At 42.8% G+C, this 17,948-nt stretch overlaps 2 long non-coding RNA genes across 2 annotated transcripts; one reads left to right on the top strand and one right to left on the bottom strand.

Moving 5' to 3' along the window:
• The first annotated feature begins 6,021 nt into the window (after positions 1-6,021).
• Positions 6,022-15,887, top strand: LOC146683064 (uncharacterized). The gene is made up of 4 exons (XR_014917536.1): positions 6,022-6,488; positions 7,654-7,748; positions 7,865-8,127; positions 15,097-15,887. It is a non-coding gene; the product is annotated as an uncharacterized LOC146683064 (long non-coding RNA).
• A 74-nt stretch (positions 15,888-15,961) lies between these two features.
• On the bottom strand, positions 15,962-17,203 carry LOC146683063 (uncharacterized). Its single transcript, XR_014917537.1, has 3 exons — positions 16,982-17,203; positions 16,226-16,314; positions 15,962-16,023 (listed from the first exon to the last, which is right to left on the bottom strand). It is a non-coding gene; the product is annotated as an uncharacterized LOC146683063 (long non-coding RNA).
• Between the last annotated feature and the right edge of the window lie 745 nt (positions 17,204-17,948).

The following is a 17,948-nucleotide window of genomic DNA, read 5'->3' as shown; positions in this document are numbered from 1 at the left end:
TTTAGCAGAAACCTCGTACAGTGGGGCAAAAAAGTATTTAGTCAGCCATCGATTGTGCAAGTTCCCCCACTTAAAACGATGACAGAGGTCAGTAATTTGCACCAGAGGTACACTTCAACTGTGAGAGACAGAATGTGAAAAAAAAAATCCATGAATCCACATGGTAGGATTTGTAAAGAATTTATTCGTAAATCAGGGTGGAAAATAAGTATTTGGTCAATAACAAAAATACAACTCAATACTTTGTAACATAACCTTTGTTGGCAATAACAGAGGTCAAACGTTTACTATAGGTCTTTACCAGGTTTGCACACACAGTAGCTGGTATTTTGGCCCATTCCTCCATGCAGATCTTCTCGAGAGCAGTGATGTTTTGGGGCTGTCGCCGAGCAACACGGACTTTCAACTCCCGCCACAGATTTTCTATGGGGTTGAGGTCTGGAGACTGGCTAGGCCACTCCAGGACTTTCAAATGCTTCTTACGGAGCCACTCCTTTGTTGCCCGGGCGGTGTGTTTTGGATCATTGTCATGTTGGAAGACCCAGCCTCGTTTCATCTTCAAAGTTCTCACTGATGGAAGGAGGTTTTGGCTCAAAATCTCACGATACATGGCCCCATTCATTCTGTCCTTAACACGGATCAGTCGTCCTGTCCCCTTGGCAGAAAAACAGCCCCATAGCATGATGTTTCCACCCCCATGCTTCACAGTAGGTATGGTGTTCTTGGGATGCAACTCAGTATTCTTCTTCCTCCAAACACGACGAGTTGAGTTTATACCAAAAAGTTCTACTTTGGTTTCATCTGACCACATGACATTCTCCCAATCCTCTGCTGTATCATCCATGTGCTCTCTGGCAAACTTCAGACGGGCCTGGACATGCACTGGCTTCAGCAGCGGAACACGTCTGGCACTGCGGGATTTGATTCCCTGCCGTTGTAGTGTGTTACTGATGGTGACCTTTGTTACTTTGGTCCCAGCTCTCTGCAGGTCATTCACCAGGTCCCCCCGTGTGGTTCTGGGATCTTTGCTCACCGTTCTCATGATCATTTTGACCCCACGGGATGAGATCTTGCGTGGAGCCCCAGATCGAGGGAGATTATCAGTGGTCTTGTATGTCTTCCATTTTCTGATGATTGCTCCCACAGTTGATTTTTTCACACCAAGCTGCTTGCCTATTGTAGATTCACTCTTCCCAGTCTGGTGCAGGTCTACAATACTTTTCCTGGTGTCCTTCGAAAGCTCTTTGGTCTTGGCCATGGCGGAGTTTGGAGTCTGACTGTTTGAGGCTGTGGACAGGTGTCTTTTATACAGATGATGAGTTCAAACAGGTGCCATTCATACAGGTAACGAGTGGGGGACAGAAAAGCTTCTTACAGAAGACGTTACAGGTCTGTGAGAGCCAGAGATCTTCCTTGTTTGAGGTGACCAAATACTTATTTTCCACCCTAATTTACAAATAAATTCTTTACAAATCCTACCATGTGGATTCATGGATTTTTTTTTTCACATTCTGTCTCTCACAGTTGAAGTGTACCTCTGGTGCAAATTACTGACCTCTGTCATCATTTTAAGTGGGGGAACTTGCACAATCGGTGGCTGACTAAATACTTTTTTGCCCCACTGTATGTGCAACATTCAGTCACTGTTCGTATGAGGTTTCACAGACACCCTGACATTTTGTTTATTGTGTTCACGCAGAGTTGAAGGCTATCACAATGCTTTGTTTGCTGAGTAAGTCCAGTGACTAGAGTATAGATATAAATACCACCCAGTTTCTTTTTATTCTTAAAAACTTGACTTTGGTCATTTCACAACAGTTCACCCACCCACATGTAAAGTGGCATCCTTGGATGTGAAAACAGAAATTGAGTAAAACATATGGCTGCTGCACAAAAGCATTGTTTTGTTTAGGCATTCAAGCATTTTCAATACATTAGAGACAGTGTACATTCTTACATAAAAAGGAAGCTACCTATAGAATTTAAACATAGCCTGGATATAAAAGATGGACAGAGCCACTTCCTGTTCAATAGCTTCTTTCTGATCATAATTTTTGACCCAATTTTGAGTTTTTGAAAGCAGACGTGACTCACACTTTGTTTTTTTATTCAAATGGTGGCTTTCTTCATTTCTATTGTAATCTCTCTCTACGCCTCATATTTAGACTTCCAGTGAATGGGTAACAATTTAAAGATAAACACTTGGAATCAACTCCAGATCATTTATCTGCTTAATTTGTCATGAAATACTGAGGGAGCAGGTGTTGTGTGACTATTACGCTGTCCAATTACTTCTGAGCCTGTGAAAATGAGGGACTGTGTTTAAAAAATGGTTATAATTGTAAAATAGTGTACAAAGCCAACGTGTGAAAAATTGTGTTATTATCCAAGTACTTTTTTCTGCGGTTGTAAGACTTGAAAATAGTGACTGAGATCATAAATTCATCATTAAACTTTTTGTTAATATAATTTTTTATATATAATAAGTATATTATGTTCATATAGCCTGGAATGCAATCAGACTTATTTTTGCAACCAGGGTAGATGCCCTCTGCTGGCCATTAGAAAGAATGCAGGTTTAAGGCACATGAGCGTCACGTTTCACTTTGCCCATCTTTTCTATACAGTCTATGATTTTACCCCATGGTAAAAATGTTCTTTTGCTCTGAGAGATAACACCCACTTTACTGCTGTTTATGCACACTGGCATCTCCGTCAAGCAGCATTTATCTTTAAGTCTTTCAGCTGATAAAACAAAACTTTAAACGAGTCTGAGAGCAATCCTCTTAGTATTATTGCGCCCTGAAATAAGATATTGAAATGCCGTCTGGTTTTTAAGGGGTGTACTGGACATGGCCCTCAGCCACCGGCTCCCATTACTTTCAGATGGCAGTGATTTGGATGAAATCTACTGCACTCAACTGAGCCGTGTGTGTCTATGTGTTTGTGTGTATTCTCTAATAAAGCAGTGATAGATTGTGGTCTGGAGCCATTTTGAGTGAGATGGACTGAATCTAAGTATTGTAGTGCCTGCTTTTATACTCCCTCTTTCAATCTGTATCTACCTCTCTGTGTGTCTCTCTCACACACACACACACACTACTTTACCCTTTCTTCAGGCACACTGCCTGCAGGAAAGGAGAAATCTTCTGAAGTGGTTATTTATCTACATCTCATTCCCTCTTTTCACAACGTTTTCCTCTCTACACTATCAGAGCAGGACACAACCACATCCTCAATCACAGAAACTTGCACACACAGGCAGGGCATTTTAGAGTTGTAAATCCAGCACCAACCGAGAAGCTGTCACTAGCCACACCAGATAAATAAGGAGCAATTGGGAGTGTGCGCGCGTGTGTCACTATGCAAACTGTGTGTGTGTGTTTGGGATGAGAAAAATTGAATTTACAGCTTTCAGTCTAATGAAGTAAACAATGAGGTCACATTTAGAAACATCATCAAAAGAGAGAAAGTGGAGTACAGTGGTTTTCAGACCTGTCAAAAAAAAAATGCATTCATCCAATCTTTCTGTTTATCTCCATTAAAATTGCCTCAATTGAATTAAAAACTGTTAGAAGAAGAAGAAAAAAGAAAATTTTCCTTAATGATATTATTTTTTAAACAAATTAAACTTTGATTTTATGTATTTCAGCTGCGTTTAATCATATTTATTGAGGGTTTGCAGCAAAGTTTGGTGTAAAGCACATATAGAAGAGTCTACATGTTCAGATGTATTGATGAGTTTCCATTAAATGATTCTTCATTTTTCACATTGCAGTGATTTTGAAAGTAGGCACTGTACACATTAAAAGTTTAGGGAGCCTGTTCTGGAGTTAGACAAGAGGTGTAAGTGACTCAGCTTCAGACTTGCAGTTGTATCAGAAATTGGAGGAGCTTTTAAACGTGTAGGAGTGGATAGAAAGGCTCAGTGTGCAATGATATGTCCAAATTACATGAATTAATTAGTCATTTTGTTAATTGAAAATGTTAAGTTTGGTAAATTTATTGACACATCCATTCACCTCAATCTCCTCCCTGTGTGGTGCTCTTATGGTACTTTCCTTCCCAAGGTGCAAGGAGTCCTTTGTGTGACACAGATATGAGTAAATGATGCTGCTGTTTTCCCTGTGAGGTCAAACCTAAGAGGAATTACTCAAACTATTTAGAAACAAATTATTTTTAATGAAAAACTAGACCAGTCACGGTATTATGATAATAAACCAGCACAGCCTGTTCCATGTTGCATTTATGTCTGTTACCTCTTCCTCTTCTCCCCTATGTGTCTCCATAAATGTCTTACTAAGCTGCATTCACTGACTTTTGTTTATGCATTGCTTGTACTTTACATTTCACTCTGTGTCATGCTTCTGCAGAATATATTATCACAGATCTAATGGAAGAAAATAAATCTGAAATGTACTTGAAGCACAACAAGAGGATGGACATCAGTGTTTTCTTGATTGGAATGAAGTGGATAATCTATGTCGCCAATGTGTGAATGTGTAGGTTTTCTGGAACACCTCTGCAGTGGAAGCAATCAAAACGTGCCACACGCATGCCAATTAAAGAAATAGCTCAACATATTGGGAAATGAGTCTATTTCTTGCCAAGAATTAGTTGAGAAAATCCCTTCTGCTCACATGTTTTTTTGTAGTGGTTTTTTTTTATTACTTTAAATATTAAGCCAGCTTGGTGTAAGGATTTGTCATGCTCAAATGAAGGATTCTGATTTACTTGAGTCAGATCAAATTTGTTAAAAAAAATGAAAAAAAAATCATAGAATTCACGTACAATAAAGAATTAGCTGTCATGAAAAAGTATTCACATCACAGTAATAACACAAATAAACCTTCATTCTGGCCAAAAAAGAGAGGTCAGAGACTTAGTGTTGTTCAAAAAAGATTATAATTTCATACAATGTCAATATTTTCCACTAATCCTATTTGCTGTTTGAGACATCATCCATATTCAGGTTAAGTAACTGAGATGTGAGTAAAAGAAAGCACAATCGGGTTCAAAGGCTTATGAGATAAATATGGATTGTTTTGAACTGCAAGAGATGCAAAGCTCCTCTGCTAGAGTCCAAATTAGTTCTCCTTTCAAGACAAAATGATGACAAAAAAACGAAGAAAAACATTATTTCTCCTTGCTCTTCATGCAAATGGAAGTATGAGTGCATGCTGTGCCGCAAGTGTTGGTTGTTTTTGCTGTTACTGCCTGGTGCTTTGTGTTGGTTTGGTGATGACCTATCTCAGTTCTTTGGTTTTTTATAGTATTTAAGTAAAAGTTGGAGCCTCAGGGGAGGATGCATCTGTCCGTGTCCCAGATAGATGGCTATGCTGGAAATATGAGGGGTTTTTTTGTAACCCTTGGTGACAGGTCACTGAGAGAGACATGTATTAGACTCATGCAGATGTGTTGTTGGCCAGGATTTCTGGCGGTGGGGGAAAACTTTTGTTCCTTGAATTATTTGCTTATGCACTGTTTTACCCTTCTATGTCACTGTTATGCTCCAAATTATTTGGAACATACTTGGCAATAAATGTTGATTCTGATTCTGGGTCAACTTTGTGCTTGTTGACTCACAGCAGTCTCAAAAGCCAAATGTATGTGCATGTTACAGGCTTATGATCACAATACTTTGCCCCAACAGAAGAACTCAGCATGGTTTAAACTGATCCAGTTCCATTCCATACATATCAAACTATCTGTAGACTGAGGAAGCTTATGTAGCCTGGTCTCAAATATCTATTTTAGACACTACAGGTTAAGAGGATATAAATATTGTCATGTAAAAACTTTATTGTAAATATTTCATATGTGTTTAAAAAACAAAAAAAGAGATCAAATGCATTAAAAACGTGTTTAAAATCACAATAAATAGAAGTCAATTATAATTTAAGTGTTCATGGAGTTAAAGTTACAAGAAACCCAAAGGTTTGTTATCTAATGTAAAACAAGGAAAACTTTGTATTTGCTTCAAGTTGTTTGACAACCCAAAATGAGCTTGTAAATCTTGTATTTGTTCTTATCCCATTGGTTGATGTAAACCTATTGTCCAATCAGACGTAAGGGAGGCGGGATCTAAGTGAGGCGAAGAAAAGAAAAACTAAGCTAGTGAGAGTCGGCAGCAGCACGTTACCGGAGGAGGTTGTGTACCAGAGCTAACGGGAGAATAGTCAAAACAATAGCCGTGGATGCAGAGTCAATTAATTGAAACTGTAATTTTTTTGTTTTCGCTTACAATTTTTTTTTTTCGGTTTCAATCCATTTTTCGGTTTCAAACCATTTTTCGGTTTCAAACCATTTTTCAGTTTCAATCTGCTGGCACTGTTTTGGCGTCCGGGGGCGCGCTGGGGGGCGGGGTTTCCGGCCCGCATGTATTTGCATATATTATAGAGGCCACTAGTGCTGACCAAGCTGCCATCTTTCTCTCTTCCCGTCTTTCAATGGCTGCTTCAATTTCAGCTTGAACCTCCAAACCGCAAGTAAGTAATCATTTTTTGTCATCTTTTCTTGCTGTCCCACTGGGCTGGACATTAGTTTAGTTTTTTTAGCTACATCTGGTGAAGTTGTGGTAAAATGCTGGTATTAGCCTATTCGTCGTAGCAAGCTAGCCTGAAGCTAATATTTGCTAAATTTAGGGACACCCGTGTCTCTTCAGGAGTTGGAGGCTGGTGTTCTAGGAGCGGATCTCAACAGGCAGTGTTGGGCAGTAACATAATACATGCACCGGCGTTACGTATTTAAAATACAAAATATGAGTAAATGTATCCGTTACAATTACTGTTCAATAGGTGATATTGAGAATACAGTTAGTTTGTTGAAATAAATGGATTACATGGCGGTATTTACCTGTTTCATATGTTAGGCTATGGTCTCTCTATTTTTTGGTAATTCCACGCCGGTGGAAACTCAAACAAAACACGCAATAAGAGCCTCTAAAAATTATTATACAAAAATTATTTAATATGAAGGCAATAGCAGAGTGTTACAGGCATCGCCCTAAACAATGTAGCCTCATGGGCAGTGTAGTCCGTGCTGCAGGGAGAATGGACTGCCATACCCGTTATGTGTCTGTGAGCGAGGGAGGGAGAGAAAGGAGAAGTACAGCTGTCACGGAGCAGAAACGGGAGCTGGAAGCATGTAAATATAATAATAACCACTAAAGCCAAAAAGAGTGCCTGACGAGCCCAGCTGCAAGTAAGCTGTTAAGACTCGACTGTACACCGTGTTCTTGTTTTCCTCCGAAACAATAAGCAGCGTTTCAACGCCTCTCTCTGTCTCTCGCTAGCAAACTTGACCCAGACAACAAAGTAAAGCTAGTTTTCAGCTATGAGCCCGACACGAACCGGACGTATTAGCCAGAGGTCCCTTTACTACGGTTCGGAGCCGCTGACCTGTTTTATATACGCGCTGAATAGTTTTCTACACGAGATCGCTGCAGCCTTACCTAATGTCCACCTACTGTTACTCATTTATATTAAGATTTTAACATCTAGTTGGTGTTGGTATGGCGAGTAGCCTTCAGTAATAGTAATAAATCACACAGCAATAGCACATTCATGTAGTTGTAAAGTATTCAGAATACATTACTTCTATAATCTTTGGTGGAATACATTTTAAAATTAACCTTCCCAACACTGTCAACAGGTTAGCACCTCATACCACAGTGCATCAAAGCAGTCTCATGAGCGCTGAGAAGGAGGAGCCCAGAGCCCAAAACAGACAGTGCAGGAGATGACAAGGTTAGTAATTGTATGGTGAAAATTATACTTTATCTTGATTGGCAAAAGAAAAGTAAATACAAAATCTGCTTCTCACACATAGGGCATTTCCAAAACTTCAATTTCTTTCATTACAGCTGTCCTGTGCCAGAAGTTCTGTTGACCCACAGTGAGAGGCATCATTTCAGAAACACCAGGAAGACTGAAACTCATCGCCGGGATCAAGCAGGGCTCGTGATCTTCACCAGCAGCTCCCTCACAAGAAGGATAAACCCAGCATTTCATGAACACTGATGGAGACCTTTGCTTTGTGTAATGTTAGAAGTACTCAGATAATCCTCAGAGGGTCTGGACTTTTAATAGAATAGAATTCAACTTTGTTGTCATTGCACATGCACAGGTTGTAACGTCGGGTTGCGTTTAGTGGTTGAGAGGAGGCGGCAAAACACCTAGCAGGGTAGCCAAAAGAATACACACTCACGCTGGCGTTGGGGATTCCACAGTGTGTTCTTTAATATACCTTCTCTTCATCAACCATATAAGCCCGGTTGAACGGCTGCAGCTTAACAAACATAGCGCACAGTGTTCGTACAACCCATAACGTTGCAAACAAAGGTGTCTGGAGAGGTAAAACATAAAATCCGTCCCTCCTCATGTACTAGCGTGCAAGCACATGTCCACACCATCACAGAGAGAGAGAGAGAGAGAGCAGTGGCACAAACTGATGACACCATCAACCCTCGACTTGGGTGTCTTAAAGGGACACCACACCATAGTGGCTGTTACATATTCCCCCCCGGTTAAACAAAGGCTGTCCCCAGCCGAACACAGCAAAGGTACAGTTCAAACTTAACCAGCCTCCATACATGGTCAGCAGGATAAGACGTTAAAACCAAAATAGGGGAATGTACAGTCCAAAATTGACAACCTGGCATACATGACAGTGTCCCACATGGTGAATGCCCATTCAAATAAATGTCAAAGAAAGAAAATAAGCTTAGGATAGCCAGGACAATGACAGAATGAAATTCCCTCTTATTGTTACATTGCGTTTCCACCGTTTCCCCAAAAATTGCAACAGTAAGCATGAACATATCACCACAACATGAAAACAGTGCCAACATGAATCGTAGAAAACTCAAACAACGGTCCTGTGACAACAGTAGACCACATGAAACACATCAGAAAGCAAACAAGGTCACTTTATGTCAAATCTGTCAGTATGAAAAGGGTTGGTCCACCTATTGACCGACCAGTCAGCGGTGACCCTAGGAACTCGTCTTGGTCTGAGGTCATAAGAACCTCTAACAGCACACCCATCGGCAGCAGGAGGTGAACTGTTAACCTCTGTCTCCAGAGCAACATCAGCAGTCTCTTGGAAAGAGTTCTGGTCCATGACAAGCGGGGCAGCGTCAGCACAGTCAAAGTCAGTCTCAGCAGGGGCGTTGCTAAAGACCGCGGGAGTTGCGTCAACCGCGTCACAGTCAATGCGGCCCGGGACTGAAAGAGCAGGAGGCAAACTGCTGTCCGGGACACTGAGATCCAAAGCTGCTGTAGCATTTAGCTTCGCACGCTGGCTAGACAAAGCTGAGTCCCAGGTATGGAATGGTTGCATGTTCGCAACATGAAAAACTCCCACTCTCTCCCCAGTGTCCACTGTGGTGAGAGAGTAATTCACATCCGACATCCTCTTGGAGATGCGGTAGGGACCCGTGTAAAGCGGGGCCAACTTAGCAGAGAAGTTGGACGATGCATCTGATTTTGGGTGTGACTTTACCCTGACGAGGTCCCCAACTTCATAAGAAACCGTGCGACGTCTCAGATCATAGTAGCGCTTTTGCCTTTCATGACTCTCTCCGAGCACCAAGCGAGCATGTTCGTGAGCATCCCGAAGCGAAGCTCTCAGGTTATCTGAGTGGGATGTTTCCGGGTCGCTCAGTCCCTCCCAGGAGGGTTGAGTGACAAGGTCCAAGGGCGTGTCCAACTCTCGCCCATACAGCATCATGGACGGACTCAGGCCTGTGCTCTCGTGAGGCGCAGTGCGCAGTGCAAAACAGATCTGGGGAAGATACTTGTCCCAAGAGGTGTGTTTATCCCCAACATAGGCTCGAATGGCCGTTTTCAAAGTGCGATTTACACGCTCAGTTGCATTCGTTTGAGGATGGTATGCAGTTGTTAGTCTGTGTTCAGTCCCAAGAGTCAACAAAACATGCTCAAAGAGTTCACTGACGAAAGGCGTTCCCCTATCAGAAATAAGGTGTGAGGGAGAACCATGTCGGGCAAAAATGTCAGTAATGAAATTGTTCGCAGCAACTTGAGCAGTGGCTTCTCTCACAGCACTCACCTCGACCCATTTTGAGAAATAGTCCACAAAAACAAGGATATAAGCATTCCCCCTTTGTGTGCGGGGCAGTGGGCCAACATAGTCCACCCCTGCGTACTCCCATGGTCTTTGTGGCTGGATAGGGACCATAAGGCCTGCTGTTTTTCTTTGACTCGGCTTAGTGGTTTGACACAAACAACATGAGACCACATACTTTTTCACGTCAGAGTTCATGTGTGGCCAGAAGAATCTGAGACGCAAGCGTGCCAGCGTTTTTGCAATGCCCAGGTGTCCAGCTGTGGGATGATCGTGGTAATATTTGAGCAGATAACCACGGAGGGCAGTAGGAGCAAACAGTTTAAGCTGCTTGAGTGGGTGGAGACCACACTTTGTCTTTGGGTCGAGGAAATAGAGGAGACTGTCATGGACAACGTACTGTTCCAGATCTTGATTATTCTCCCCCGTTTGTTGGTCAGTTTCCAGTTGATTGAGCAACGGGCCTGTGACTGGGTCCTCAAGCTGCAGCTGACGAACATGCAGGCGGTCCGAAACAATCACAGAAGGTAGAGCACGAAGGTCCATGCTCCCAATCACGGCATAGGGAGGGAAAAGATCAATGGGGGCATCCACATCTGGTAGAGGATTTCGGGAAAGGGCATCGGGCACCTTATTACGTTCTCCAGGTTTGTGGATGATGCTGAAGTCAAAGTCTTGAAGGCGCAGAGACCACCGAGCAAGCCTGCCAGAGGGATTCGGTCGAGACATCAACCACTTGAGGCTGCTGTGGTCGGTGTAAATGGTGACGTGCAAGCCTTCGACATAGGGTCGGAAATGTTCCAAGGCCCAGATCACGGCCAGACACTCCTTCTCTGGAGTTGAGTAGGGCTTTTCCGATTTGTGCATAGCCCGGCTAGCAAAAGCTACAGCAACGTCTTTGTCATCCTCATCTTTTTGCATTAATGCTGCCCCAAGACCAGCATCGCATGCATCAGTGTGAATGAAGAATGGACGCGAAAAATCTGGGAACCTGAGGACCGGCGCTGAGGTTATTGAATGTTTCAGAAAGTCCACAGCTGCCTGGCACTTGTCATCCCAGTGAAACTGTACGTCCTTTTTAGTGAGGGCGAAGAGTGGCTCTGCATGGCGGGCATAGTCCTGCACAAAGCGGCGATAGTAGCCAGTCAGGCCAAGGAACTGTCGCACCTGCTTTGTTGTGGTCGGCACTCTGAAGTCAGTCACAGCTCTCACCTTGTCAGGGTCAGGATGAATGCCAGCCGGCGTAACCCGATAACCAAGGAAGGTGAGTTCTGAAAGGCAGAATTGGCATTTGCTCAGCTTTAAAGAGAGGCCAGCGGACTGAAGCCTACCAAAGACCTCTTTTAAGTCAAGCAGGTGTTGCTCAAAGGTCGGTGATGCGACAACAATGTCATCTAGATACACCGCGCAGGACTTATAAATCAGGCCAGCTAGAACATTGTTCATAAGCCGCTGAAAAGTCGCAGGGGCGTTACACAGGCCGAAAGGAAGGACTCTGAACTGAAACAGGCCACAGTGCGTGATAAAAGCAGTCTTTGGTTTAGCTTCTTCAGCAATGGGGACCTGCCAGTAACCTCGAGCGAGGTCTAGTGTTGTGAGAAACTTCCCTCTCGACAGAAAGTCCAGTGATTCATCCACTCGCGGGAGTGGGTAAGAATCCTTCACGGTCAGCTGATTCAGACCACGGAAGTCAACACAGAACCGTGGTTCGCGGGGGGTTTGTTCACAATGACCACGGGGGCTGCCCATGGTCCTGATGCAGGTTCGATGATGTTATCCTGTAGCATTTTTTCCACTTGCTCTTCTATGATCTGCTTTTTAGCTGGTGAGGTGCGGTATGGTGGCAAGTTAACAGGCTTTGCATCCCCAGTTACAATGACATGTTCTGCCAGAGAAGTGCGACCAAGGTGGCCATCAAACAGGTCACCAAAACTATTTAACAACTCCAACAGTTCTTCCCGTTCCTCAGAATCCAAGTTAGCTTCTCCAGCCTTATCATGGAGTTGCGGGGTGTTCTGCAGGGTCATAGTTCCACACTCAAGATCAGCTTCCACAAAGCCATTTTCACAGAGTTCATCAAGACATGGGGGATTATCATCCATAATTACAGTTCTTGTTGGGACATGTATTGTCAGTGAAGTGCGAGTCATGAAGTCCATCCCAAGAACAAAGGGGGATGACAGGTCCTGCACTATCACAAACCGCTGATAGACTCGCTTGCCCATAAATCCAATGGTCAGCCAGGTTATTCCTAATGGACTGCAGTTGGTGCCATTGGCCAGTCTTATTGGGGGAGAATCCCACGGATTCTCTAATGACTGGTTTCGGTGTCTCTTAGATAACAGGTCTGCATTTACTGCTGAAAGAGATGCTCCTGTATCTAGTGTGGCATCCAGAGCCGCCCCATTAAAGTTCACTTTAACTCTGAGAGGGGTGTTCCACGATGCTTGCGAAGTTCCATCTTCAACGTGATTGAGCACTGGTGGCACACTTTGATTTGACAAAGGCGATGAGGGCTGAGTTATTGGTTGGGGGGAGGGTTGCCCCTGTGAAACACTCTCCCCCCCCTGAAGTTTCCCGGCCTCCTGCCCGTTGCTCTCGTCTCCCTGACCCCGCCAGTTTCATCTGGATCGGCAGGCTGAGTTACTGGATGTTGGTCAGGAGACAGCGTTTGGGGAAGCTCCGGAGCCATCCTGGGAGAGTGTCGAGCTCCCTGAAAATCAGTGGAACAGTTAGGGCACGAACGAGAGGTAACACCAGGCATGGCACATTTGAAACAGCGGGGTCCTCCCTCAGCTCTGTTTTTCGGCTGAGCTCGGGAGGGCCGTGAAAGGTTAGTGCCAAGAACAGAATGCAGCTCGTGGGCACGCAGCACTAGATCAATTACTGACTTTACAGGCGTTCCGTACAGCGCTACTCTGTACTTCTCCACTGCATGTTTACAGATGAGCTCAATTTGCTCCAGTTCAGATGGTGGGTTCCTCAGTCTCCTAAATTCACTGAGCATGTGGGCAACAAACGTTGGCAGAGGTTCTTCGGGGTGCTGGAAACAGTCCAGGATGCCTCTCAAAATCTGCTCCTGGTTGTCAGCAGGCAAGAAGACGGTTCTGAAAAGTTCACAAAACTTAGCCCATGTAGATACGTGAGGAATGAGCACATTAGACCACTTTCTTGGTTCCTTAGCTAGGAAGTGTGGCAGCTCTCTGAGGATTTGGGCATCTGTTAGGTCTAAGGAGGTTTTATAAGCAGCAACAGACTGCAGCCATTCTTCCGGGTGAAGGCTGCCGTCATTAGCGAACACCTTGGGCTCCAATTTAGCTTGGTGCAATGCCGCAGCAAGGACTCTGGTTGTATTAATTAGCTCCAGTGAATCTGAGTGAGATTGTGACAAGGCTCTGGCGGGCTGCGTGGGGCCAGGTGTTGAGATAGATTGCTGCGTTTCCCTGGTTGGCAGGCCTGGCACATATGGGGTAGAGGAGGCCTGAGGAAAAGGGTGAGTAATCTGGGCAGCTGGCACTTTTGGGACTGGTCGTTTTTGTTGAGTCCACTGCTCCAGAATATTCCTCTGGAGGTCCAAAGAGTCATGAAGACACTGCTGAAGCATATCAACCTCTGCTTGCAGACTTTGCACTTTATGCCCAAGGTCAGCAGTACTATGTCTGGCAGTAAGTCGGTTGGGGTGTAACATAAAGTCTATATCATCACACATGTCATTCAAGTCAGGATGAGTAGCCATAATACACACTTATCAAAGACCCAAATCTATACAAGGTAGCAGTTAAGCAGAAATCAACTTCAGTTCTGGTCACACAAAAGTATATGAAACATGTGAATTCTGAAGTTTAGCTACACATGTCTTATCTGACTTTGAAACGTGGAGGTGGAAGGAGCAAACACCCTGGATCAAAAGCATTTAGGTGTAAAATAGATCCAAACTTACGAGTAACTGAGTATGAGCAACACCTTTTCAAGTCAGATGCACTTAAAACAGCATTTCAATAAGGACAGATAAGCCAGTGAGAATCGATAGCAAATCAGTTTGAAATATAGACAGCGGTCTTTTTTTTTTTTTTTCTTTTTTTTTTTTTTTTTTTTTTAAATACACTCACTACATCAGTTCGGCGATTTTCCAGAGGACACCAAACTTGTCCAGTCCTGACGCGGTATAGAGGTTTGTCCCGTGGAAAAGTTCCCACTTGCAGAGACCATACGAACGAAGCAAAGTCTGCAGCGTGAGCTCAGCTGGCGAGGAAGAAAAAAAATCCGGTGCGCTTTACTCCGCTTACGTGTACTTCAGAAACTATGAAGAAACGGCATCCATCTCGCGTCCAAGTAGCGTGAATCCACGTTAATGCAAAAATGTCGCAGTAAAGGCGTTCGGCAGATGACGATAATACATCCCGAAAACAGCGCTGCGGCGGCTCCACTCGTTGCCGTAGAAACACACTTCCGTGATCCGGCGAATCGGACGTCCGCGTCGAGGCCAGCCTGGTCTGTCTCCGCGAAGTATGGCAGGCTACTACTAGCTCTACTTTGCCGCTATGTACCTTTCAGTGTATCAATCATCCGCTGCTCGAAGATACTGCATACTGAGGTCCAAGAGAAGATGTTCGGGCGCCATTTTGTAACGTCGGGTTGCGTTTAGTGGTTGAGAGGAGGCGGCAAAACACCTAGCAGGGTAGCCAAAAGAATACACACTCACGCTGGCGTTGGGGATTCCACAGTGTGTTCTTTAATATACCTTCTCTTCATCAACCATATAAGCCCGGTTGAACGGCTGCAGCTTAACAAACATAGCGCACAGTGTTCGTACAACCCATAACGTTGCAAACAAAGGTGTCTGGAGAGGTAAAACATAAAATCCGTCCCTCCTCATGTACTAGCGTGCAAGCACATGTCCACACCATCACAGAGGGAGAGAGAGAGAGAGCAGTGGCACAAACTGATGACACCATCAACCCTCGACTTGGGTGTCTTAAAGGGACACCACACCATAGTGGCTGTTACAAGGTACAGGGCAACGAAATGCAGTTTGCATCCATCCAGAAGTGCTTTAGCCATGATATAGATATATTACAATATATATTAGCAATAATATAGATATGTGAGTATATTACAGAAATGGGTCTATTATGGTATGTTATAATGTACACGGTATGAAGTATGTTGTGAATATTCTATAACTATAAGTATGTACAGGCTATAGTGAGTACAAACTATGTACAGGCTATGAACAGGATATAAATATGAAAAACTACAGAAATCTGAGATATACAGTTATACAGAAATGTGAACTATGCAAATTATAAACAGTTGTAGGATTAAAAATCATATGTACAGAATGATTATTTACACAGAACTATACAGTAGTGCAGTTAAGTAATAGCTATAGCTATAAGCTATAGTAATAGCTTTAAGTCCTGTAGAAAGTTAAATATATGTTGTGCTCACTGGTTACTCTGGTATGAATGACTCTGAATTACTTTATGATAAATAACACACTATTGTCAAAAAACAGTGAAAGAATTCCAGATCACAAGTTTTTAGTTCAAATACAAGTAACAACCTTTGACTTTTAATCAGGTTTTATTTAATTGTGTCAGAAAACATCACGTCCTCTTCATGTAGCTGAGTACATTCAGTGTTTAAAACAGAAGTTGTGCAGGTCTGAGATCAGCAGTTTTCTGAAACACCAAACTGAGGTACTGTTAATGCTGATGTATAGTGACACAGTTACAGGGGTGATTAATCCTTTTGACTTTTTGTCTTTAAATTTATCAATAAAACAGCTGCAGCTTTCACTGACAGCACATGTGGTACTTTAACCTTTGTACTGTTTTCTTCAGTTAATTTTGGAGTTACTACAAAGATTGAAGATATAGGATGATCTGTCTGCTGTCACTGGGTGGTGCTGAGGTCTGAATCTGAGGACGGCTCCTGTAATCACAAACAGAACAGAATCATCACAAACTGAAATATAAAGTTTATCTTTCAAATCTGAAATAGAGCAGATCCTTCTCCGTCCTCACACACTCGGGATCTGAAGTTGTTCAGTCCTACAGTTCTGCCGACAGCTGTTTATTTTTTTATTTGTTTTAAAGGCCTTATATACTAACACATTTTCTAATATCATGTTTACCTTTGAGTTGTTGATGCTTTATAAATGGACATCTGCAAAGATGAGATGATGGAGCAGGTTTCAGTCGAGGTTCAGTCTGCTGCTGCATCCTGGTCACAACATACAGAGGTGTTATCAGCTCAGTATTGAACAAGAAATATTAATGTTTCAAATTATTTGTCCTAAAGGATGCAAGCTGTACAGAGTACTGAACATGTGACTTTGTGAACATAATTCATTAAAAATAATTTGGACAGTTTTTTAACCTGAATATTTGTAACAAACTCAGTAAAAAAAAAAAAAAAAAAAAAAAGCTAAAAAAAATAATCAGGGGAAAAATGTAACATTTTAAGTTAAGCTGACAAGCGGAAGTAGTTGGTTTCAGTACATAAGTATCGGGCTTTGCTATTTAATCCGTAGCTATTGACTAATGAGGGGAATTTAAAAGTTGGCTTTAATGTCCTTCCACATGTGGAAAGCGACAGAAAACATGCTGCTGTTTGCACATATTTAATAATCAGCTCTGCACAGGAGCAGAAGCAGAGTCCAGCCCGTTGCTCTTACAGTATAATACTCATAATAAAAGTACAGTAACCGTGGTTAGTCACTGAGCAGCCTGGTGCGTTTCTCTTGATTTCTTTAGTCAGGGTAAATCAATTCACCTGCACGGGGTAGCTAAACGAACTTTACAAAACATGTTTCCCCGACAGCCGAGTGCTCATCTTAGCTAGCTAGGGACCTAAATTACGGATTAGCTTACAAACACATTTAACTTACCAAAAATAATGCGGTGGGGCCTCAGATCCTCCTGTCCGGTAGTCCAATTTACTGAAGAACACCTCAGGCTGTCACTTTGAAATAGTCGGTAATGTAAACGCTGGACCTCTCGGCATCTGCCATTCCCGAACAGACACGTGCGAGTTTGTCCGTGACCGCAGCCGCGTCGTCAGTGTTTTCTCCAGTCATTGGTCAGCATTATAATATATGCAAATACATGCGGGTCGGAATCCCCGCCCCCCAGCGCACCCCCGTACGCCAAAACAGTGCCAGCAGAGTGAAACTGAAAAATGGTTTGAAACCGAAAAATGGATTGAAACCGAAAAAAAAAAAATTGTAAGCGAAAACAAAAAAATTACAGTTTCAATTAATTGTTTTTCACTATCAAATTTTTTTTCGGTTTCAATACAAGATTTTTCAGTACATTTATTTCAGTTACAATATTTTTTTTCGGTTTCAATCCATTTTTCGGTTTCGTTTCAAGGTGGCATCGTTCTGATTCCATAGCCCCTCAGCTTGTCCTCGCACTTAGCCCAAAGGATTTGTGAGTAGCCACGAGCACGTGTGTTTTGTTTTCTGCTTGTTTATCAAGCGAAGCGGCCATTTGTGTGTTTTTTCTGGCCCAACGAGCCCGAGCAACGATCAGGCCTGCAACGGTTTCAGTAAAGGAGCTCTAAAAGGTTACAAATTTGAACTGAACTTGAAAGGGGAATATCTTGGATAAATGTGTTGTTTCTAAACATTGACTGTGAATTGTGAAGAGGGAAAAACCATCCAATTGAATTGTAAGGAAACACTTCAGAACTTGGAATATTGTTTTTTTTATTTAAATCATACTTTGGTTTGACTAAATCTTACATTTTGAATTTAAAGTTTTGTGTTGTGTCATATTTATGATTTGCAGAGTTTATAAGTGATAAGGGTTATTAAAAAGGTAAAAGAGAGGTTTAGCATGTTAGATAAATTC

Source organism: Copadichromis virginalis, linkage group LG22 (assembly GCF_057382275.1).
Source record: "Copadichromis virginalis isolate Kocher_CV1m ecotype Utaka linkage group LG22, C_Virginalis_male_GT1.1, whole genome shotgun sequence".
In the NCBI taxonomy this organism is placed as follows: domain Eukaryota; kingdom Metazoa; phylum Chordata; class Actinopteri; order Cichliformes; family Cichlidae; genus Copadichromis; species Copadichromis virginalis.
This window is presented reverse-complemented; position numbering and strand designations above follow the sequence as displayed.